The sequence below is a fragment of the Ischnura elegans genome, chromosome X, assembly GCF_921293095.1.
Source record: "Ischnura elegans chromosome X, ioIscEleg1.1, whole genome shotgun sequence".
Taxonomy (NCBI): Eukaryota; Metazoa; Arthropoda; class Insecta; order Odonata; family Coenagrionidae; genus Ischnura; species Ischnura elegans.
This window is the reverse complement of record NC_060259.1, coordinates 101,778,319-101,802,908: the sequence shown is the minus strand read 5'-3', so window position 1 is coordinate 101,802,908 and position 24,590 is coordinate 101,778,319. Positions and strand designations below refer to the sequence as shown.

General features: G+C 37.3%; 1 long non-coding RNA gene across 1 annotated transcript; it reads right to left on the bottom strand.

The window, feature by feature from the left end:
* Window positions 1-9,630: 9,630 nt before the first annotated feature.
* LOC124171498 lies at window positions 9,631-11,588 on the bottom strand. The gene is made up of 2 exons (XR_006867761.1): window positions 10,201-11,588; window positions 9,631-10,132 (listed from the first exon to the last, which is right to left on the bottom strand). It is a non-coding gene; the product is annotated as an uncharacterized LOC124171498 (long non-coding RNA).
* Between the last annotated feature and the right edge of the window lie 13,002 nt (window positions 11,589-24,590).

The window sequence follows — 24,590 nt, the reverse complement described above, 5'->3', positions numbered from 1 at the left end:
ATTTATTTGATACGTCCAACGTTATTAAATTTGGCGAGAAGCTCAATAAATCGTACACGGACTTTGTAGCTAAAGCAGATAATAAAAACTCTGACGCATCTTGGAAATACTTCTTAGAAATTCTGCGCCAACTAATCAACTTTTTTATTCTTTACAACTTGAATTGAATTTTTATGGTAAAAAAAACCTCGCTGGTGCAACAACGATGTTATGGTTATTAAGAAACAGAGAAGCCTGTGCAACTTAATCAAAAAGGTCCTTTTTATTTATTATTACTAGACTAAACAAGATTTTTCATTATATACATAAATAATACATTCCTTGCGAAGATCGCCCATCTATCCCCATGTCTGTGCAGTGGATAGTTTCAACATAAAGGCGACAGATAAAGTGAAGGCAAAGTTCTGAAGAAGTTAGAATTAGTCAAGCGTATTGTGAGAATATTCTCGAACGAGATAGATAGGTGCTATTTCGCACTCAAATACTGCTGTGGGTGTGCAGAAAGCGTTTCTCAGATGTTAAACGAATTAGGTTGGGAGCCGCAGGCGACTCGGAGTCTGCGCGCTAGACTTACTTACATTGTTTGAGCAATGGAAAATGTATCTTTAGGAACGACGCAAAGAAAATCATAATTGGGCCTCACTACATATCCAGGTCCGATACGATAAATAAGAGAGATGCTTTGCCGAGCAGAGAGGTATGGGAATTCGTTTCTCACTCGCACAATAAAGGAACTAAATAAATCCTAGGCGTAATTTCGTAAGGTTATTTCTTCTTGTGTGTAAACGGTTTGCGTTCAAACATACCCCGCCAAACACCTATTGAAGCGGCTTGAAGGATAGTGCTGATGCTGATGTTTAAAATGATGATGAAATACTTTTAATAATTCTACACTTATGAACGCAATTGATGTCGCCCATATCTTCAAACTTATTAATCGAGCTCACCCCCGTAGCTTGGTGTGATATATTTAGGTGGGGTGAATGAGCCGACTATGTTTTTTTCTTAATTTTCGAGGGGTAAAATAAGAAGAAGCCAATTTATTTCCATCTGATCCTTATACTACAGAACTACAGTGGGCATTAGGCCGGCCCTTATTTTTCAGAATAGCGAAAAGTTATGTCTCAAAATGATCCAAATGAGGTCTATATTCACGTGTTAAAATTTGGTTACTTTAAAATAACGGCAACCCGTGCCCCTAGAGCCCTAAGTACTAAGGACCCTCAATTGAGTTTTTTGGGGTCGAAAAAATGCTATTCCTATGTAAAACGTAAAAGTAATTCCCTTTAGAACCAATTTTCTGTTTGTTTTGCCTTATCTCTAAGCGTTTAGGAGATATCGTCCGTCGTAATGCAATCCCCCCCAGGGCGCCACCCCGCACCGCGGCACCGCTGAGGTACGGCCCGCACCACTTACTACAGACTTCCCCTCAACCCCCTCCCCCTCTCTCGGCAAAGACTTTGCTCACACTGGCAAGATCTAGCCTCTGAAGAAACGTGCTTACCTTAGAAAGAATTTAATTGCCATAACAATACTTCCAATCCAAGAGATCAATTTATTTTCACTCTGTCCATGAATTTCGGTACATTAACCAAAATAAAATACATTTTCATTGTATTTCTAATTCTTCTGACACTGTTAGGAGCGGAGAACCACACCTTTTCCTTTCTTCTTGAATATATTGAAATCTATTCCACCAATAACTGCATTTCGTTCTCCTCTTTATTTGCGTAAGAACTTTATTTCTTCACCCCAAGCACATTTATGCGAGAGATTAACAGCACTTTCCTCCTCGTGCGTCAAAAATTCAATGGTACCGCTCCTTGCAATTTCAAACAAATCATCAAGTTTTCTTACGAAAGATTCTCTTCTCTTCATCTCTACTGTAGTTCGCGCTCTCTTTATGTCGTTGCACGTTCATCCATTCTTTGCGTCATTTTTCTAACTTTTCAATCGCCTTATTTACCGTAGTAACAAGAATTCGAGTTTTGTACCTTGGTTGAGACGCATTTCTCACGGTTTTTCTCGCACTAAGTCTTACAAATTTCGAACCCATTTGGTGATAGAGAAAACACACAGTACTTCTCTCACTGTAGGTAAATTTGAGCCGAGTATTTCTTCACTTTCTTTTCCAACCAGTTCAATGCCTGGATTTAGTCTTGATTACACGCCTTTCCTTGTTGGTCTATTCTTAAAATGAACATCACGTTCATGATAAAGTATTTATATCACCACTTTTCTCCTTACATCCTAAAATACTTAGCAACTTCTATCCCTTGCACACTATATACAAGAACTATCTCTCTACAGTGATCTACATCCGTGAACTGACTACCTCGTTTCGTCTTCCTTGAATTTTCTATCTACTGTTGGAGCCCTGGAAGCCCTGCTCATTCCCTTCATTCCTTTATAATTCATGGACACAATTGTATCACATGCTTATAATATTTTGTACATAAAGAGCACTTTGGAACAAAAGCATGCTGGAATGGTTCAAAAAATCAATGTTTAAGGGGTCGGTACCAGTAGGGTGAAAAAAAGCGCCCTGGAGCACCTGCCATTTTTAATTACCTCCCCCCTACACTTAATTACGCTCCGCCATCTTTAATTACGCTATCACGTGACTTTTTAATCGACCGTCACTTGTTTTATTGATCGTCATTTGTTTCCCTTTCATCTTCTTTATCGTTATTCACCTATTTCTATTTTCTCTGACATAATTTACTTTTACGCTTCTCATTTTGTTTTCTCTCGTCGTTTGTTTTACCAATAGCAAATGATTTTCGATCGTCATTTGTTTCCCTTTCATCTTCTTTATCGTTATTCACCTATTTCTATTTTCTCTGACGTAATTTACCTTTACGCTTCTCATTTTGTTTTCTCTCGTCGTTTGTTTTACCAATAGCAAATGATTTTCGATCGTCATTTGTTTCCCTTTCATCTTCTTTATCGTTATTCACCTATTTCTATTTTCTCTGACGTAATTTACCTTTACGCTTCTCATTTTGTTTTCTCTCGTCGTTTGTTTTACCAATAGCAAATGATTTTCGATCGTCATTTGTTTCCCTTTCATCTTCTTTATCGTTATTCACCTATTTCTATTTTCTCTGACATAATTTACTTTTACGCTTCTCATTTTGTTTTCTCTCGTCGTTTGTTTTACCAATAGCAAATGATTTTCGATCGTCATTTGTTTCCCTTTCATCTTCTTTATCGTTATTCACCTATTTCTATTTTCTCTGACATAATTTACTTTTTACGCTTCTCATTTGTTTTCTCTCGTCGTTTGTTTTTCCTAATATAAGATTTTCGATCGTCATCTTCTTTTCCCAAGCTGCTTCCCACACTCCAACCCCGCCAACCTCTCCCTCCCCCTTAACCGCTGGATGTTCTGGGTTCGATAGGAAATAATTCGACAAATGAAAGGCAAAGAGGTGGTAGATATTTTTTTTTTATTGTATGTATGCATGTTTACAAACATTTTATAAATTTCAATTATCGATAATATTATCCATTCGGGAAACTATAGTTTTCAAGTCATTTGCTATGCTCGATAAATCTGAAGGGTAATTCTTGGGACATGGGATACCAAAGAGATTGAGATCATTTCTTCCAGCCCTCACCATAGTGTTATTAAATTCACTGTATTCGTAAACATCTTTCTCTCTAAAAAAGTAGAGGATCCCATTGGTATGTCTAAATGCAGATTGTATACCTGTAGGTATCTGTGGCATTAATTTTATGTGACGAGCTTGACTCTTCGGTCTAAAAGTGCACTCATCCATTTCAACAATGAATTCCCCACTATGAAATATTAGTGTGCGGGCAGAGTATGTATTAACAATTGCTTGAATTCTAGCGTTTCTAGGAAGGCCGGCGGATATAATATTCATAGGACGACCTTCAACTAGCTCCATTGTTGGATAATTAACCATGTATATCAGGCCCTTGATAAATATTACAATTTCTCCACTAGGCCTGCGATAAAGAGCATCAAAACCATTGAAATCTTGCTCAGGTAAAAATGGTAACCAATCTGTGATAAGCTGAGGGCCAACGATGTCTATTCTTTCAGTCACTTCCATATCCACATACCAAAACCATTTTTCATGAAATAAATACAGCAAATTATTGATTATGAGTAACTGGCGTACATTATCAAGTTCACACAAAGTCGGACGGTGAGTATTATTTTTTGCAACATTCGGTTCTGCTCTGAATCTATCCTCCGGATATTCAGGTGCTCCCTCAGCATCATCATCGTTCCCCTGAACTGGATCATCTTCCTTCTGAGGTTCCAAGGGTGGTCCATAGAGAAATTGAGCTGCTAGTATATCATCTTCATGTAGTGTCAGACGGTAATTATAATGGTTATAATACGCAAACATCAGAGAATTCTCATAATTCGAATGTGTAATTCCTAGAGTGTGACCAATTTCATGGAGAAGAACGGCGAGCAAACTGACTTGAAATTCAGGAAGTTCAGGATGATCCATTCCTAAGTACCACATTTCATCTTGATCGATGTGAATTTCAAGTGGAATATCTCGACTTGATGGTAATTGCGCATGAGCTAATTTTCCACCAATCCCATCCAAAGGCGTAGAACAAAAATGTCTATTTAAATATTGTTTATGATTGTACCGTGTATTCATTATGAAGATATCCGGATGTTTAGGATCATGCTCGAACTTTAAATTAGCTGCTTGACTCCAAATTTCAAACGCTTTCCGAGCTAATTCCATGTACGTCGAGTTCACAAATCCATAGTGCCATTTTATTATATCTTTATTCCATTTGTAATGGTATACAGAAAACGCAGGATCATCAACAACTCCGCAGCGTGGTCTATTGGTTAAATTCAGAGTCATTTCATTCAATTCCCCATCTTTTGTAATGTTATAGTATTCTTGAAAAATTTCCAAAGCCTCTTTCAATTCCGTATGGTCAATGCTAGTAATTTCATTTTCGGTCACGTTCAAATATCCATACTGTCGAAGATATTCTGCTACGCAATACGTTTTATTGGTGTGGGTATTTTCACTGGATAACACCTTTTGTACAGCAAGCTCAGTTAAGAGCAAAAAGATATAGACTGCTCTCATTTCAGTGTGAAGCGTAGCACGTGAGGGAATGAAATGAGATTCACAATTTAATACGAACTGAATTTATACACTTTTCAACGATGAGGGAGGGGGAAGGCCTCATCATAAGTCCGTTTACGTGATTCTTCTCTTATCCTATAATCACCCCAGGCTAATGTCGTGATACCATCTCTACATATATAGCGTTTATCATCGTTTGCACTCAAGGCTACTTTATTTATTTTTAGAGTGTACATTTCATGTTTATTAGATCGTAAAATGTACATCTGTCGATACTCTACGGAATTATCGAGTAAACACTTTTCGTAATGTTCGAAATTAATAGATTTTCGAATGACGGGCTTGGCAATACCTTTAGCCTTCTTCACTTCTTTAGCATTTTCCATACGATAGGAGTAAAGTTTGCTTCTCAAGCCGACAAAATTCGTCATAATGTCACCATTACATTCATCCTTCATCTTACCAACCACTTTTTTATTAAAATTTGAGAAACACTTGTGATCACAGGGATATGCAGATGTATCGTACAGTTCTAAGTTTTCTTTCATGTCTTCGTATATGTCATTAGTCTCAACATCAATAATCATACCATCTGTATCCATTTGATTGAGCGATATCTTATTCCCATACTTCACTTTAAGGTGACCGTAAAAAAAATCGTACATTAGGGTTTTGCTTAGATCCAAAACTGCTTGTCCTGCATAAATTGGCTTCACCATTTTAATCGTTGACATTCTACTGTGAACAGCCACCAAATTTTCAGAAAATATAGTTCTATCTAAAAATCTCGAACTGGAGATCAATTTATTCAGTCTTTTTTCGTTACACACCAATTCAAGGTCAATTCTTCTCCTTAAATTCTCCATCAGCTTACCAAATACACTATTTACCATAAGTTTGAAGAAATCCCTGTCAAAATCATTTTTTGCCAACTTCCGTTTTTCGGTATTAATGTTTATGTAAGGATCTAACCATCTCGATTGATCAAACTCGATCACTCGTCGAATTCTATTCAGCTTCAGACCATATCTAAGGGCTTGTTTTAAATTAACATAATGAATTACATATTTTTCTTTTGGCTCAAGTGTTGTCAATAATTTTCTGAATTTACCAGTAGGAGGTATTTTATTTTCTGGACAAAATGGAAGATCCGAGTGAGTTTCATGTATATTATCGGGATAATCTAAATCAACCTCGAGAAAATATCCTTTAGGATTGTCATCTGAAATATTCAAATTAAACTCTCGAATTTCCTCTTCACTAAGCCATTTAAAACTACCACGAGGAAGAGGTTGAGACATTGCCCACCCATAGAGATTGTTAGCATCCAAATACAAAAGGTATCTATTAGGAATTGACGCATCATATTCCCTCATATATTTATTATTTGCCTTACTGTACCTCTTACAGCATTGACTAATACCTCCTCGTATTCCATTTTCTGTCATCAGCAGCATATCGTAATCAGTCATCAACTCGAGAGTCACCCCTGTATGCTTTAACATAGCATCAAACGCTAACCCCGGTGATGTATAATACCATGCAGGGTCAAGCTTATACGTTTCCATGCAAACATCCCGAAAATTTTCAAAAATATCGGATAAAATCGTAACATCTGTTTTCAGGTATAAGTCGGAGTATTCACCGAGAGTCTGGCAATTGAATTCAAACCAAATTTTTTGAGCAAATTCATAATCGTCATCGCTTACTGTTTCTCCATTAATATGACTATAAAATTTCTCCTTCGGTGGTAAACATTTTTCCTCTAACTTTTCCCAACTGTCAACATATTCGTATGGAAAAATTCCTTTCCTCGTAACAAGGTTCAACTTATCTCCATAAACTCGTTTTGTATGAATAAATTTCTCTCGGGGGAGATTGTCAGCTAATTTTGATAGGGTCGAAGCCATAAATCGAAATGTATCCACAAATCTAATGCTGAAATTGTTACCGATACTTTTGCTAAAAGATATATACTTTTCCTCAGAATTCGCTATGCAATTAATTTCTTTATTATCGTAACCTAAATTTGGTACAATAAAATGAGCATCATATCCGCTTAGGTTATGAAAAAATACAGGGAGAAATTTGGGCATTTTAAACTTTAAATTACATTGTGAATGTAAAGCTGCTCTAAACTTTCCAGTCAAGTGACAATGATCTTGAACGCGATCAGCACCCAATTCTTCTCCACAAAGATGACAATACTTAGCGGATTCAAATGCCTGTTTTTCTTCTTGTGTTAACGCAATCATCTGTACCGTATTTTGATACATATTTTGTACTAGTTCGGCTACCTCTTTGATCCAATTCATAAAAACTTTCGCAGCATCTCTCCCTCGATAAGAAATTGGTTCAAATTTTAGATTATTTGTACAAATAAGTAAAAAACAAAAAGACATTATTTCATGTTTTTCTATTGCACACGTATAAGAATGCTCATCATTCGAGCAACAATGTTGAACCTTCGGAAGTATTGACTCAAAATCGGCTACAACTATGGCAGGGACACGCATTGCACGACCAACATTTTTAAATTTCAACAATTTTTCATCATCTCCCGGCATAATTATTTTAGAAGGAGCATTTTTCATACAATCTAAACGATGTATTTCGAGTTTTTCATGCGTATGAAAATGACAGAAGCAGCGTTTGCAAACGTATATAGAATTATGATTTTTCGTAATTTGTGAATGAAGCAATTTATTAAACGATTTAATCCAACAATAATGTGATTTATTTTCTTTAACTAGATAAAGTAAATCTCTATGATCAGATAGTTCTTCATCCACAACTTTTAAAGGATACACGTTATTTTTCTCATCTATACCGAAAACATTAATAGAAATATTATTTTTTATTTCAAATTTACTAATATCTCTCAAAATAACCGGATATTTAATGCAATTCCAATCATACTTTGTTTCAAAATTTTTATCCTTAATATATTTTATAACTCTAGAGCATAAATATCTAGGTGCTGTTTCTGCCATGTATTTGGAATAAATCGCATATTTAAAGCAGTATATATCATTATTCTTAACATTTATTACTGATTTGGTATCATAAATTCTCTTTGGGAGTTCGATGAAAGTGGATCCGCCCAGAGGACGATATTTATTTATTCGTAATTCTAAACCTGAAATTTCACGTAAAGTCCACCCTGATCCCTTTGCTTGATGTTCGGATTTTTCTTTTAGTAATTTAGCAAACAGATGCTCTACAATTTCATCTACATTGTCAGTCTCAAATATTCTAACATTTTCCGTTTTAAACCATCTTTCATCCGTAAGTTCCTCTTTAGAAAAATTACACTTGACCAAAACATTGATTTTTACCGGAGAAGATTCCAATACATATTTAATTTTCTCAATGACCAGTAACCTGATATTATTCAGAAATGTGATTAAATCACTTCCCTCATCCAACCCACTAACCCAGTAAGTCTTTAATCTATTTTTCGCTGCCGATTGAACTTCAACCATTCCCTTTACATTTCCTGCTCCAACTTGTCGTAAAACATGTCTTCTATGAACCTCACTACTCTCATGAGAGACTTTGTTACGAAAATATGTGTAACAAATTTCACATAGTTTATCTTCTATTGTATTAGCTCCAACACTAACATGTCTTTGGTGTACTTCACTAGCTTCATGTGTAAGTCTATCTCTAAAATAAGTGTAACAAACTTCACAAAGTTTATCTTCTATCGCATTAGTTCCAACACTACCTTGTAAAACATGTCTTTGGTGTACCTCACTAGCTTCATGTGCAAGTCTATCTCTAAAATAAGTGTAACAAATTTCACAAAGTTTATATTCTTCCGGATTAACTCCAACACTATTCTGTAAAACATGTCTTTGATGAACGTCACTAGCTTCATGAGCAAGTCTATCTCTAAAATAAGTGAAACAAATGTCACAAAAAGTGTCCATGTTCTCAATGAATGTTATGTACACTGATGCTTCACAATACCTAATCTTCTTATTCACTGCTAGATAATAAGCTACTTACCGTTATATATAAACCAGAGCTCCGACCAGCAGGACGTAACAAGCAGGAAACCGGGGAAAGTGTTTTCTATTTCTAATATTCTCTCAAGAAAAACTTATTCCTTCTCCAAATTATTTCTTTTATTTTAAAAAGGTTTTTTTTACAACACAGTGATGTGAATAATCTGTAATTAAAGAAAGATCAAAATTTAAGTAAATATAATTAAACACAAAAACCTAATTTAAAAAACAAAATTAAATAATATTAAATCATAGATACCTTTTAATCTTCCAAGGACAAACGCTCTCCGTCCCAGGTGAGCGTGAGAGGCTCCCCCTCCCCCCGGTTCACAGCATCCACCGCTTCCCTGTTGAAAACCTTTAAGTATCTTTTAGGGAGGAAGAGCCTCCCTCGCTGACCAGCACCCTCAATCATTGCCGAAACCCCATCCCCATACCTAGTTTCAACCACCCATAGATATGTTATGGTATATCTAAAACCTACAACAAGGTTTTCTTTTTTTAGGAAGGGAGGGAGTTCCTTGTTCACCTTCTGAATTTTCCTTCTCAAGTTCTCCATCTAGAAAGAAAATACATGTTAAGTATTAGGGAAATAATCGTATATAACGTTAAATATATACATGTGAGGAAGAAAACTAAGCCCCACTTACTGCGTTCGGTTTTGGATCGCCTCTGGTGTACTCTACCGCCGATCGAATTGAAGTGGTGAATTTGGAGGAAGATGCGAGCTCTTATATACCTAAAAGAGGGGTAATACTTTCGAATCACTTAGGGGGAAATAACTGGGAGTAGGTCGTAATCATCCAAGGAGAACTGCACTAAGTGAGAGGATGACCTTCCAGTACCGAAGCATGAAGCAAGAGGTCTGAAAATGTCCTTGAGAGCTGCACGTGGTATTTATCCTTTCATCATCACTGCGGTGAACCACTGAGGCGGATATGGTAATCACAAGATGAAACAGCATCAATCCAGAGTGTTGGAAATTCTCTCAAGGATTCCGCGTGAGAGGCCGACCTCGGCACGTGCGTGTCGATCAGCGGCTAAGTGGGTGGGGCAGCGCAGATTCCGCGTGAGAGGCCGACCTCGGCACGTGCATGTCGATCAGCGGCTAAGTGGGTGGGGCAGCGCAGATTCCGCGTGAGAGGCCGACCTCGGCACGTGCATGTCGATCAGCGGGGAAGTGGGTGGAGCAGCGCAGATTCCGCGTGAGAGGCCGACCTCGGCACGTGTGCGCTTAATAGCGGAGGAATTAGGGGATGATGTAATACCACTTGATATTCCAGAATTCCTATTCCCTATTTCCGGTACCAACAGGTTCACTGGGGAAAACCTAAAATGGCGCCCTCGATGGTCTTTGAACCCCTTTACCCACCCTACTTGCGACACTATCCATATATATATATATATAAATCGGGCGAAAATTCATTACAAAAATCATGAACAGCCTTTTAGCACAGCCGGTGGGTTCTCTAACCCTTTGGAAAGAGATAGAGGAATTCATATTCAAATTAAAAGAAAAAGCAGACGAAGAATTTAAAAAAATCCTCCAAGAGGCGGAAATAAGTCCGGATCCGAGTGCTTTGCACAATGTCTGTGATCAATATGAAGCATTTTATGAGAGAGAAGTCTTTCAAAAATTAACTGAAGATTCGTTAAAGTCAACTATAATAGAAAGGCTGCGTTATTTAAACAAAGATAATTATAATTATTACATGAGAATTTACAACTGGTGTGATTATTACTAAGCGATTAGTCACCATTATACACTCATATAGCGTCTCCCTGTTCACTCGCAGCACAAACGGCTTTGATAGATTAAAAGACGCATTCCCTATCCTAACTCACACGCCGAAATCCAGTATCCGCCGCTATATACCTTGTTGGATATCTCAGGCAGGAGACCGAGCACAACAAACGGCTGTTTAATTACCTATTAAGAAATATGAGTCAGCAAAGGAATTACAAACTTAAATATAAGAAACTTACAGAAAACGCGCGTGATTTATACAAGGGATCTACTAATGCTGCTGGTTTTGACCTTCGAAGCGCATATGACTACACCATTTCACCAGGAAGTCGTCTGTTAGTAAAAACAGATCTCCAAATTGAGCTGCCATGGGGGTGCTATGGGAGGATTGCCCCGAGATCTGGTCTGGCCTTAAAATATGGAATAGATATTTCAGGGGGAGTACTGGATTTCGATTTTCGCGGAAATGTGTCAATTATAATTTGTAATAATAGTAGCGTCGTCTTTAAAATAAATGCTGGTGACAGAATCGCACAATTAATTTGTGAACAAATATTAAATCCTGATTTGGAAGAAGTGGATTATATGAATGAAACTGAGAGAGGATGTAAGGGATTCGGTTCGAGTGGAGAGAATTGAAAGAGTAGCCTCTAATTGTATGAAATTAAATTATTTGAATAATAATGTATAATATGATGTTTTTTAAAAATTAAAAAAATTATTTAAAAAAAATTTATCTCTACTTTTTTTTACCTAAAAAAAATCTTTCAACCATAGAGAATACTAATTAAGAGAAATATTAAAGAAATTGAGAAATATCTAGAATTTCCCCGTCTTCATTGAAAATGAACACTGTCCCGAACCCAAACGCCTGAGGACTCCCTACGTACAATGCAATTGCACTCGGCATGTCCGTTACGAACCAAACCACTCCCCATGAACGCCCCGTCCCCGTGGGATCGAAATACGAGCCTGGGGGTAAACCGTATTGTTCAACGGTAGCCGACAATTGTTCAGTGCTCAAAGGTGGTAGATTGTCCGCAACTGATAATAACAGTAAAACTGCATACGTACAATTATTTGTAGGAGTTCCATCATGTATCTGGATCTCAAACGGTGGCATATCCAATAAGGCGGGGTCTTCATTCAAAACATTGTCCAATTCCTCCATTAAAATTTCAAAATCGAGATGAAGCGAATAGGTTTGTAATTCATCCAGCGACTCCTCTCCCATCTCTTCACTCGGGAATCTGTTTTCGCTATTTTCCAAAGGAATTCTGGAATGATCTAGTGGGGACATTTTGGTTGAGGATGGGATGGGTTAGAAGCACACACACACACAACTTCACTTAAGAGCGGTACACGGACTAACAAGGGTCGTTTTAAGCGCCGTTTTTATGAATTTATACACAAGAGGTATATATATCCACTAACAATAAACACCACTTCACTTGCCAGCGAGACACGTAATAATGAGGCTCGTATTGAGTGCAGTTACTTCTAAGACGGGAGTGTTGGAATTGGCCGCGACTGATCTTGACACAAATAGCGTATTGTGGGTCACCTTTCAAAGAAATGCAAAACTAGCAGTTGGTGGTAAAAAACTCCAATTTAAAAACCCACTTGAATGCGAGTCAACTTCATTCGAAAATGGTATGATACCTCATGCAGAAATTCTTCCAATCTTGGAGGCTGTGGTTGACGGTGCTACAGCGTTGTACGCATTCAGCGAGGTCGAGTGTAATTTCTTCTCCGAATTAACAAAACGCACTTTCATATGTTTGGAAAAAGAACTTAATTGTCCGGCGCCGGAATTATGTTCTTTTGAGACAATAGGATGTTTAAATCCTTGCCATAAGTTACGTAATAGTAATTGTGCATTAAGGAATGCTTACTCACTCGCAAAGTGGATGCGATACAATCTTCTGAGTAATGACGTCACCCCCTGCCATCATTCTGATGCATGCATTTCCAGCGCACTTCCTACATAATGGGTGGGGATGGAATATCAGCGAAAGCAAGGTTAAGAAAGGATGGAAAGTTATGCACCTATAAATGGACTGAATCGTTCCTTCACAGCAATATACGATCATCATGTATTCTCTGCAGACGCTGTGTATCAGAACAGTCAGAGGTTGGAGTGGTACAGGCAGAGAGGCGGATCTAATAGAAATTGCCGAGTTATTAAGAAACTACTATCCGCATCTGTTTAAAGAGTTGATGCGGACAGATATTGATAAAGGTGTACAAGAAATGAACCCGTCAGCGCTGACACATTTCAGCTACTTGTTAGCCAGAGGAAAAACTGTTGCAAATATAATTTTCCGAAGAGATTTTACTCTCTCGGAATACTTTGGGATAAGAGATTTAAGATATTTTGATGGACAAATTGTGATAATGCTGAGGGGAAGAACACCGATACACATAAAGTTCAAGCATTTTGTTAAAAACAAAAGGAATGGCCGACGTGAATTACTCTGCCCTATGTGTTTTTATCCAGTGCTAGATAAATGCAAAGATATAACAAGTTTTGTTAAAAGTTATTCTGCAGATACTTTTAGTGTTGTTGAAAAAAGTATTTTAGTTAGAGATCCAGTCAAAATAGTATCGTGTTTAAGTAGTTGGTGTGAAAACTGCTGTATAAGATCGCTGTTTTCTGACATACATCCAACAGATTATTGTATACCCAGTTGTGGAACAGAGGAGGTAACTGATTTTATGTATGTCAACGATGTCAAGATAATTGAATCGAGGTTAAAGAGATTCAATTATAAAAGTTATTTTAACGACCATTCAGTATTTAAAAGACTGAAAATGTTCCCATACATGCTCACAGATAGTGAAGATAGTGATTGAGAAAACAGTAAAATAATTGTAAAATCTTTTGAGATATAGTGAAGATCATTGTTAAATTTTTTTTTAAAATCTATTGATCATCTCTGTTGTTGTAAAAAAAAAAAATATTTATAATTATTGTAATCTATTAATTGCTTTTTTTGTATTGTTAAATTCTTTTAAATCTATTGATCATCTCTGTTGTACCAATATTTATAATTATTGTAATCTATTAATTGCTTTGATTTTTTGTAATATACTAATTGTTTTTTGTTTTTTTTTTTTCAAAAAATATATTTTTTATAACAGTAAATCTATTGGTTCTGTTTAATAACTAATGATACCATATTGTGAAAAAAAAACATTGATATATTTTCTAACAATATATATATTTATTATCCTCTATTAATGTTTTCATATCATAAAAATTAATAATAAATGAAAATAAATTTGATATAAGTGTTTTTTTAAATTCAAGCAATCCATTACAGCGGATAACATTTATAATTAAATGAATCTACTATAATAAAGCATTTAAGTAGGTCCCGTCAACGTGGTGAGAGTGTTTAGATGTCTTTGAAATGGAAACATCCATTCACGTGCATTTGTGCTGGTCCGTCTGGTTGTGGGAAAACAAATTTTGTTTTGCGATTCCTAAAAAATTTACCGCATTTAGTTGAAGGGAATATATCCAAGATAATATGGTGTTCTACACCAAATAGTCAACCATTAATTAAAGGCGTAAATTTTTTAAACGAACTCCCCGAAAGTTTCATCAACCCACAAAAGACACCAACTTTATATATAATCGATGATTTAATGCATGACTCTTTTAACAACAATAAGGTTAGCGAATTATTTACAAAGGGATCGCATCATTGCAATATTTCGATAATTTTAATAAGTCAAAATATTTTCTATCGTTCCCCATTTTCACGCACGATATCTCTTAACGCAAAATATATTGTTTGCTTCAGAAATGTGAGGGATCGGTCACAATTTAGATATTTAGCGAGCCAAGTCTATCCTCAAGATTCAAGAGGGCTGACTGAGGTATATATGCAGGTTACCTCAAAACCTTACACTTATTTACTCTTAGACTTTGCTCAGGAAACTGACAATCGGCTGAGATTCAGAACTCATATCTTTCCTGAAGAGATCACTGAAGTTTACACCCCATTAAAGCTTATGGAAGAAAAAACTTTGTAAAACAAAAAAAATTCGTAAATATGAGAAAAAATAAATTGGAAAGATTAAAGCGAAATAAAGGTCTCTTGAAAGAAATAAGTCAAGCTAGTCCACACAGAAGAAGGAAAATAATTGAAGCAGGAAATTCAGACCTCATTAAAACATTAAGCGAGTGTTGTAAAAATATTATAAATGGTAACGTTCATATAAGCCCGAAGTCTAAGAAGAAATTGACCAGATTTAAGAAGGCTATTAGAGAAATAGCTTGCTACAAAGTCCCTCTGAAAAAAAAGCGGCGATTATTGAGTCAAAAAGGGGGATTTTTACCAGTCTTATTGGGTTCTCTGCTTAGTGGTTTAATAGGTAGTTTTATTAAATAATTAATATGAGTTTTCAAAAGTTCCTGTTGGTGAATCCGGACGATATCGTGAAATCCGAAAATTTAACTGAGCAGCAATTATCTAAATTAGACAAGGAAATGCATTCTGTTTTACAGAGAAAGGACTTAGAGGATTCACAGAAATGGCATCACTATAGGAGAATTTTAGATGCGTACCTAGAAAATGTTTCAGAGAGTAAACGTGACGATTTTTTACCTCCACTTGATTTAGTAAACGTTCTTTCTCCTCCAAAAAGCAATGATTTTAATGGGAAATCGAAGGAAGGTAAGCAAAAAAAAAAAAAGCTGGAGTCTGTTAAAAGAGGAAAACGAGTATTGAATATCCCTAGGGATGGGGTTATTAGTAAATTAGGCAATGGAAATAATAATACTCCGAATTTGGATAAAGAAATGCGGAGGATTTTAGACCGTAAAGACATCCCAGACTCTCTGAAATGGCAATACTATAAGAGATTACTTAATTCGTATTTAGAAAACAATTCGAAATCTAAGGATAGCATTCCTCTCGCGGATCTTAAGACGGTTAGAACTCCAGAGGAAAGAATTAATACACCCAAGGCTGAAAAAATCAACGATTTAAAGAATAAAGGAAGAAACATATTGAAAAATTACACAGAAATTGAAGACCGATGGGAAAAGAGTCAAGAAAAAGGAAAGGAGAAGATGGAGGAGTTATTGAACGAGCTCGAGCAAAAACTCCGAGACGAAGACGTGGAAATAAAACAAGAATTAGACGAATCATTGCTAAAGGATCAAATGGACCTGGCGTACCTAGACTCGTCACCGGCAAAACCGAGGCGAGGAAGTCGGAAAAGAGTCAAAAAAGTACCATATTCACCGCCAACTCCGAGGAACAAAAAGAGGGCAATATCACTAGACAACAAAGAAGGAAAGAAAATAACAATGTCCCCGAAAACTCCAAGGAAGACATCAGACGACGAAGGAGATCGTCGAAAACAGGAGAGAAAAAAAAAAACACCTCCATCAAACCCCAAGAAAAAAAGGAAGAAAGGAATTACGGAGAGAGAGATTCCATGGTTGAGTCATCCTTAAGCAAAATTTTTTTCGACCCTTCCAATCCAGCTAGTTTTTCGACTAGAGATGCTCTATGGGCTGCATCGGGAAAAAAATTCTCAAAGGAAAACGTACAAAAATGGTTAGATTCACAGGATAGCTATACACTTCACAAACCGATTAGAAAAAGATTTCGTAGAAATCATTACGAAGTGTCATACATCGATGAAACTTGGCAGTGTGATCTAAATGATATGAGATCTCTGAAAAAATATAATAATGGCTATCAATATCTTCTTACGGTGATAGACCTCTTTTCAAAATATGCATGGGCTAAACCCTTAAAAAATAAGAAACCTGAAAGTGTGATACATGCTTTTCGCTCGATTTTTAACAAACGGAAACCATTGAAAATTCAAAGTGACAAAGGTGGTGAATTTGTTAATGTTAAATTCAAAAAATTTCTCGACGAGCGAGGAGTTAAATTCTTTTCCATAAATAATCCCGACATTAAGGCCTCAATTGTGGAAAGGTTTAACAGAACGTTGAAAAGTAAAATGTATAAATATTTTACAAAAAATAACACTTATAATTACGTGAGTGTGCTCCCGAAGCTACTCAAAGGATACAATGATCGAAAGCATTCCAGTATTGGAATTGCTCCTTCTCAAGTAAACGAATCGAGTGCATTTTCAACTGCTGTGTATCAGTCGAGAAGACGACTTAAGCAAGATGATGGCGGTAGGAAATTTGAGATTGGTGAACATGTTCGTATTAGCAAGGAAAAGTTACCATTCGCTAAAGGTTACACACCGAATTATTCTACAGAAATATTTAAAGTGAAATCCATTTCAAGGGATTTTCTCATACCCACATATAAATTGGAAGATTTAAATGGTGAAGAAATACGAGGTTCTTTTTACGGAAAAGAGTTAGTACGAAGTAGAATAACTGATATTACTGAATTCAAAATTGAAAGGGTTTTAAAACGGAGAGGAAAAGGTGCTAAGCTGGAATATTTCGTTAAATGGAAGGGTTACGACGACAGTTTCAACAGTTGGATATTAGCTTCCACTGTGAAAAGATTGCTTAACAATTAAGCTAATATGAATGATTTTTATATCACACTACTTAGCGACAGTTCGGCAAAATTTTACCCAGACAATTCGATCGCTCATTTTCGCACAAAACTTGCTCGGAGAATCACTCTCAGTGAAAGAGAAAAATGGGTTGTTGGGTTAGTGGAAATATCATTACCACGCGTTAGCGCACCAGTGAGCAATAAGGTGTCTATTCGAATGCTCAACAACGAGCATGAAATCACGTTAACGAAACCAAGATATACATTGTCTTCATTGTTCAGTGAACTTCGAGAATCCATACCTGAAGACAGGCTATTAGAATATGATATCGAAATAGCAAATTTGGATAAAGGTGATGGTATTTCTGAAGATGCGGTAATCCTTTCACCTAGTAAGGCATTGCCAACGTCTTTATCTGACTCGGTAGGGATCAAAAGGAAAGAACCACCAAAAATCAAGGAAGAGGAATACGTTGGAATCGTATTTGTTTATAACGATCTCGTGAAACCGCAATTTATAGGCGACACGATGAGTAGATGTTTAAGAGTCATTAACATTGGAAGGGGTAGACATCAAGTATTTCAACAACCGTATTATGTCCCTGTTGAACGGATGGAATTTGATAGTATTGAGATATTTCTGGGGGATAAAATGGGTCTATCATACCCTTTTGAATCGAGCATCGAACCTGCAAGATTGATTCTTCACTTTAAAAAAAAGGAATAATTTTCATAAAGTTCAGTTCCCATCAAGATGTCTACGGATGTGGATCGATACTTGAAATATTACATTTCAAGACAAAAAGGTGGTGAGATTGGTCCCATTTATCGAGCCAGTCAATATAGACAGAAAGGGAACGGATTAGGGAGTTTTTTTAGCGGGCTTTGGCGATCCGTGAGACCTCTTCTCACTAGCGGTTTGAAAGCAGTTGGAGAGGAGGCTGTGAAATCAGGAATTGGTGCCCTCACAGATATCGGTACAAAGCCTGGAAAGGAAATTTTAAAAACTCGTCTTAAAGAGGCGGGTAGTAATTTAAAAAGACGCGCTGAAGACAAAATGGAAAGAATGGTGGGGGCTGGATTACGCACGGCAAAGAGACCACGAAAAAAAGCTGCTAAAAATGCTATTCTAACTGTTAAAAAGAAGCAAAAAAAAAGGGGAAATGTGAAAAAAAAGGTAAAGAGAATAAAACGAAATCACGTCTCAAAGAAGAATAAAATTACAAGGGCAGTGAGGAGAAGTAAGGGACGTGGGAAAAGAAAACAGCGAGGTGGTGGGGTAAGGGATATATTTTCATTATAATATAAATCCAATGAAATATTATATTAGTCTTTCGGCTGAAACGGTGGAAGATACATCAACTAAAATGACGCAGGTTATCCCCTCGTCTTTGGATATATTTTCTCGTCGTCCCATCCAAGCTAGTATATTAGGCAACCGAATAGTCGCTTACAAGCCTGTGACGGCTATCGATACCTACTCAGAATTGAAATTTTCCATCAAAGGAAACGGTGATAGATATATAGACTTGAACGATATATCCCTGAATATTAAGCTCAAACTCTTAAATGGAAACAAATCGTTTGTGAATGGTCAAGAGCAGCCAGGAATTGTAAATAACATACTCCATTCTCTTTTTGAAAATTGCAATGTGTATCTGAATGGGCGAAGAGTGACAACGTCGGAACATTACGCCTACCGTAGTTATTTGGAAAATCTGCTTAATTATGGTACGGACGCCGCACGTACGCACTTGCAGTGTATCGGATGGGCGCTTGATAATGGTGAAGATTTAGATAGCCTCGAAACAAATGCAGGATTAAAGACTAGGAAAAGAATGCTTGAAAATAGCAACCTTATAGAACTGGAAGGAAAACTGCACGCGGACGTCATGCATCAATCCAGGCTTCTCCTAAACAACGTTGACGTAGACATTGAACTATCTTTTGCAAAACCTGCATTCTTTCTAATGGATAAACCAGACGGAGAAGGAGTTCTGAAAATTGAAGATGCCACACTTTACGCAACTCATTATGACCTTGATCATTCCGTTCTAGTTGCACATGCAAAAATACTCTCAGACGGAATGTCTAGTATTTTACCTTATAAACGTGTTGAAATGAAATCATTCACGATTCCTGCGAATAGCAGCATGTTTAACAATGATAACTTAATTTTAGGCCGGATCCCGAATTTACTTCTAGCCGTTATGATAGAGGATAATGCATTCCTCGGAAAAAAAAATAAAAATCCATTCAATTTTCGTCATTTTAGTCTGTATAACTGTTCTGTTTTTGTCGATGATCAAGAATATCCGTGTGGAGGAATTGAAACAGACTTCGATACAGTACAAAAAAAGTTTTGCACACGTGCTTATAGACAGCTTTTCTCCGCACTGGGATTACATCATGCCGATGGCGGGAACCAAATTACGTTAGAAATGTTTCAACATGGATACTTTGTGCTAGCATGGAATCTCACTCGTGATGCTTCCGTGAGTGAAAATCACGTTTCACTATCTCGCATGGGGAATTTACGATTACATGGTAAATTTAAAAAACCCCTCGAGCACGCAGTGACAGTTCTTACTTATGCCGAGTACGATTCTGAAATTTTAATAAATAAAAACAGGGAAGTCACCTTAAATTGGACATAAGCAATTAGGCACTGCGAGCATTATGGATACAAATGGAATTATAAGAGCTCTCACGAGTAATCGAAATACGCGAGCCTTTTTTCGAGGAGTTTTCGCATCCGATATAATTAAGAAAATCAACATCAAACCTGGATTATATATAATCAATTTTGATCCTTCTACACGTCCTGGAATTCATTGGGTTGCTATTCATGTGATCAATCTAAAACGCGCAGAATATTTCGACTCATACGCGCTGCCTCCTTTCGTACCCGATATACTAGTTTTTCTTCGTCGCTTTTCCTCGGTAAAGAAAAATAGTAAGCGGTTGCAAAATTTCAAATCTGATTTATGCGGGGAGTACTGCTGCTTGTATGCATACTTCAAGTCAATAAATCGTACGCTGACCCAATTCACCCGGCTATTTCCCCACCCCGAGCTTAATGATTGTAAAGTGACCTCGATCTTTTCTCGCGTGTTTGGACGTGGACGGATAAATCGCAAATGTAATCCAAGGTCTCAATCTTGCTGCGCATTAGTAGAGACAAGTACTTGGAGAAATAGGTTGCGTAAATTGTGAAAACGATTAGTCATGATGCAGTCTTCCAGGAAAGAAGTCACGCTCTCCTCGAACGGAGTGAAACTCGTGGATGGTCTTACGCTACCTAAAGATATTACCAAGGAAAAGTCTTGCAAGCCATCTTCGAGAAAGCGGAAGATGAGTAGAGAAACGGAAAAGGGAAGTAAACAAAATAATATGAATAAGGGAGAGAAAAAGAAGATATCACCCGATGAATCAGTCTGTATCCAGGTACCTACCGGATTGGACGTGCCGTCAACGTCACTCGTGTTAACCCGAGAAAAGGGAAAGAATCCTAGAAAAAATTATTCGAGGAAAATAGAAAAAAAAACCAGTCGTTTACAACACATAAAATCCTCGATAAAATTACCCTCACCCTTGGAGGATTATAAAGTATTATACTGCCTTGGTGCTTCACTTGGTGGTAAAAAAAATCTTCGCATCGGTTGGGGGCTAAGCGGTGGACGAGCATTTGCGAGAATATCGGATGACTCTGATGTAATTGATCTATTTAACAACGACCTCTACCTTCTTAAACATAACAAACATCACATCACGGAATATTTAAATTCTGGTGCAGTCATTCCAGAATTCCCTAACGGAGTAGCCAATCCTATTTTCTCCGTCTCATTCCAGAAATATTTTGAAATTAATTACGCTGTGTTTTCCATTCAAGGAAAAGAAACAGTTGCATTAAATAAAGAGGAATGGCATGTTCTCGCAAATATGCTAGACAATGTGATACTCGCTGTGGATTTAGTGGATCAAAATCAGATGGATTTGGAACAATACTTCCTACCTTTCGAGCATGCAGCTCGGAGATTGGGTATAGAGGATATGAAGATTATATTCGGAGTGGAGCAAACAATCATTGCCACAACATATTTTCCCCTAGACCCGATGTATGTGGAAGGATGGGCAAAGCTATTATCGACTTCCAAGCATGTGTTCAAGGACAAGAAAAACTGTTTGTGATACGTGAATTGGCAATAAAAGATTTAGATTCCGGTCGAGGAAAGTCGTGGGTTTTTAAACTTCCACCAATTTTTGATAACAGTCGAGAAAATTATTGGCTTGTTAATCACTACCATGGAATTGACCATGGGTTGGGAAATGTACCATATTATTATTTAAATGATATTATCGAGAATGAAACAATGCCATATAATTTTATCTTTACCAAAGGATTAGAAAAATCAGTTGCGATATCCACGCTCATTAATCGCCCCGTTATAGAGCTGGAAAGATTTATTAACGTGCCTAGCCTCAAAACGCTTCCAGAAGCAGAAGGGGTAATGTGTAGTCTCCGTGTTCATCAGACAAAAAAGTATGCGTGTGCAGTAAAAAATTGTGAAAAATTACAGAGATGGATTAACGAAAATATTGGTGTTAGAAAATTGGATAAATTGTTGCAGGAGATGAAAATCCATGTATCATCAGTATCACCCATGAATTGTAAAAGAAAATTAGTATTAGATGGTGATTGTTGTTAATTTATGTATAGTGTCACTGTTTGTAAACTTGCATGCATGAAATAAAAAACAAGAAAAATTATCTAACACCTCTATCTCTTTCATTTGACGAATTATTTCCTATCGGACCCAGAACCTCCATCGATTAAGGGGAGGGGGGACGATGATGGGGGGTGGAGGGGAAGCAACTTGGGGAAAGAAAATGACGGTCGAAAATCTTGTGATATTGGGAAAACAAACGAGAAGTGGAGGGGTAAATAATTGAATAGCGAAAATAGATAAAAGACAAAAGAGAAACAAGTTAAGATCAATAAAACAAGTGCCAGTCTATATATTAGGAAAATAAACGAAAGGAGAAATAGTAAATAACGTCAGAGAGAGCAAATGATAAGCGAAAATAGATGAATAACGATACGAATACGAAAGGGAAACAAATGACGATCAATAAAACAAGTGACGGTCGATTAAAAAGTCACGTGATAGCGTAATTAAAGATGGCGGAGCGTAATTAAGTGTAGGGGGGAGGTAATTAAAAATGGCAGGTGCTCCAGGGCGCTTTTTTTCACCCTACTGGTACCCAGTACATAGGACGGCGTTGAAGGGTTAAAATTGACATTATAGGCTTTAACAACATTAATCATGACTCAAGAGGAACAACCTATTCAATACTGCACCACTAGCATGTAAATATTGTCATCAGGAGCAAAGTCTTTGCCGAGGGCGGGGAGGGGGTTGAGGGGAAGTCTGTAGTAAGTGGTACGGGCCGTACCTCAGCGGTGCCGCGGTGCGGGGTGGCGCCCTGGGGGGGATTGCATTACGACGGACGATATCTCCTAAACGCTTAGAGATAGGTCAAAACAAACAGAAAATTGGACTTAAAGGACTTTACTTTTACGTTTTACATAGAAGTAGCACTTTTTTGACCCCAAAAAACTCAATTGAGGGTCCTTAGTAGTTAGGGCCCTTGGGGCACGGGTTGCCGTTATTTTAAAGTAACCAAATTTTAACACGTGAATATAGACCTCATTTGGATCATTTTGAGACCAGGAAACCATAACTTTTCGCAATTCTGAAAAATAAGGGCCGGCCTAGTGGGCATACACTGAAAGGAAAGCGTCGTTGGTTTTAATCACGTTATTTCCCACATTTTTGTGACCGAGAACTATAAAGATAAAAACAATGATTATCGTTCAAATTATAATTATTTTTCTTACTCTGGGGTCATGAAATTGAATTCGAATACGGGTGTATCTGATTACTTTGTGAGAATTTGTATTACTATGAGTAGGAATTACACTCAATGGAGATTTAACAGTAATTAGCTGAAAATACACGAAGATACAACAACTCTCGCCTTCCCTAATTATTTATTTTCCGTGAATGAATCTGTTTATAAATGTGTTAGCGTAGATAAAGTCATCAATTGACTTTTGTCGTTTAAAAAATTCAGTACTAACTTTTTCTTCTGTCATCTTCATAGATTATGCGATGTTCAGTATGTCTCTTTTAAAAATGTGAAAAAAGTATGATAATCTCGGATTCGAACCCTCCAAGAACTCTACCGCAACTAACGCGCACAGTACAGACCTACTCGGCCACGGAATCACGTGTTATTAATAGATAAACGGTGAGTCGAAATATTAATCTAAAGATAGGAAAAACTTCGCCACGGCAAGAAAACACTCCGACGGCCCAACGTGAGCGTGGAATTGAGTTACCCCAGTACATTCTATCCGCTAATCTGAATTCCAATTGGGCTTATGCTCCTGGAGTTTGACTCCAGCTTCGGTGGCTAGGTCGCGTCCGCCTCCATCCTCGTCGGCTCTTGGTGGCATACGAGTGAGGGATGCAGGTCGCTGCATGCGCCAACCTCACCAGTTTTCATCGACCTGACCCCATCAGGGGAGGGACTCCTGGGTGTCTACATACTTTTGAAAACGATAGTACTCTTTATTTTGAAAATAGCAATGTTTTTGAAATCTATTAAAATCCCGCATTAATTGATGGTAGCATTGTTTTTTAGATAAAAAATATTTTAATTTGGTCAATGTGGTTACCTTCATAAATCTTCCTATGATTTCTCTGGTCCACCCTGTCTCCTATCCGTACCCCTCTTACGTTCAATGGCAATGAAAATTCCAACTACCCAGAACCCAGTAGCCATTCTTATGAGGAGACAGAAAGAAAAAATACTGCGAGCGGTCCAGATGCGTGAGGCCTTATCGGGAGATAGACGCCTAGCTTACCTGCCACCGCCGTCCAGTCTGGTCGACTTCCCTTATGCGGAAGGGTAGGATAGCACCCATGGGATTGTCTATCATAAGCCACCCGTATAGCCCCGGAAGTCTCAGCCTCCGTAGCAACAGGAGGTGGTTGTCTTGTTTACCTTACCTTCAAATGTAGACATGATATCTGCCGAATCAGAGACTCCAGTTGCATATTTTCTTCTCTTTTATCATAGAGCTCCTGGATTCAGAGCGTTTTTATTCGCCTATCACCAACTTTATGTTGATGTAATT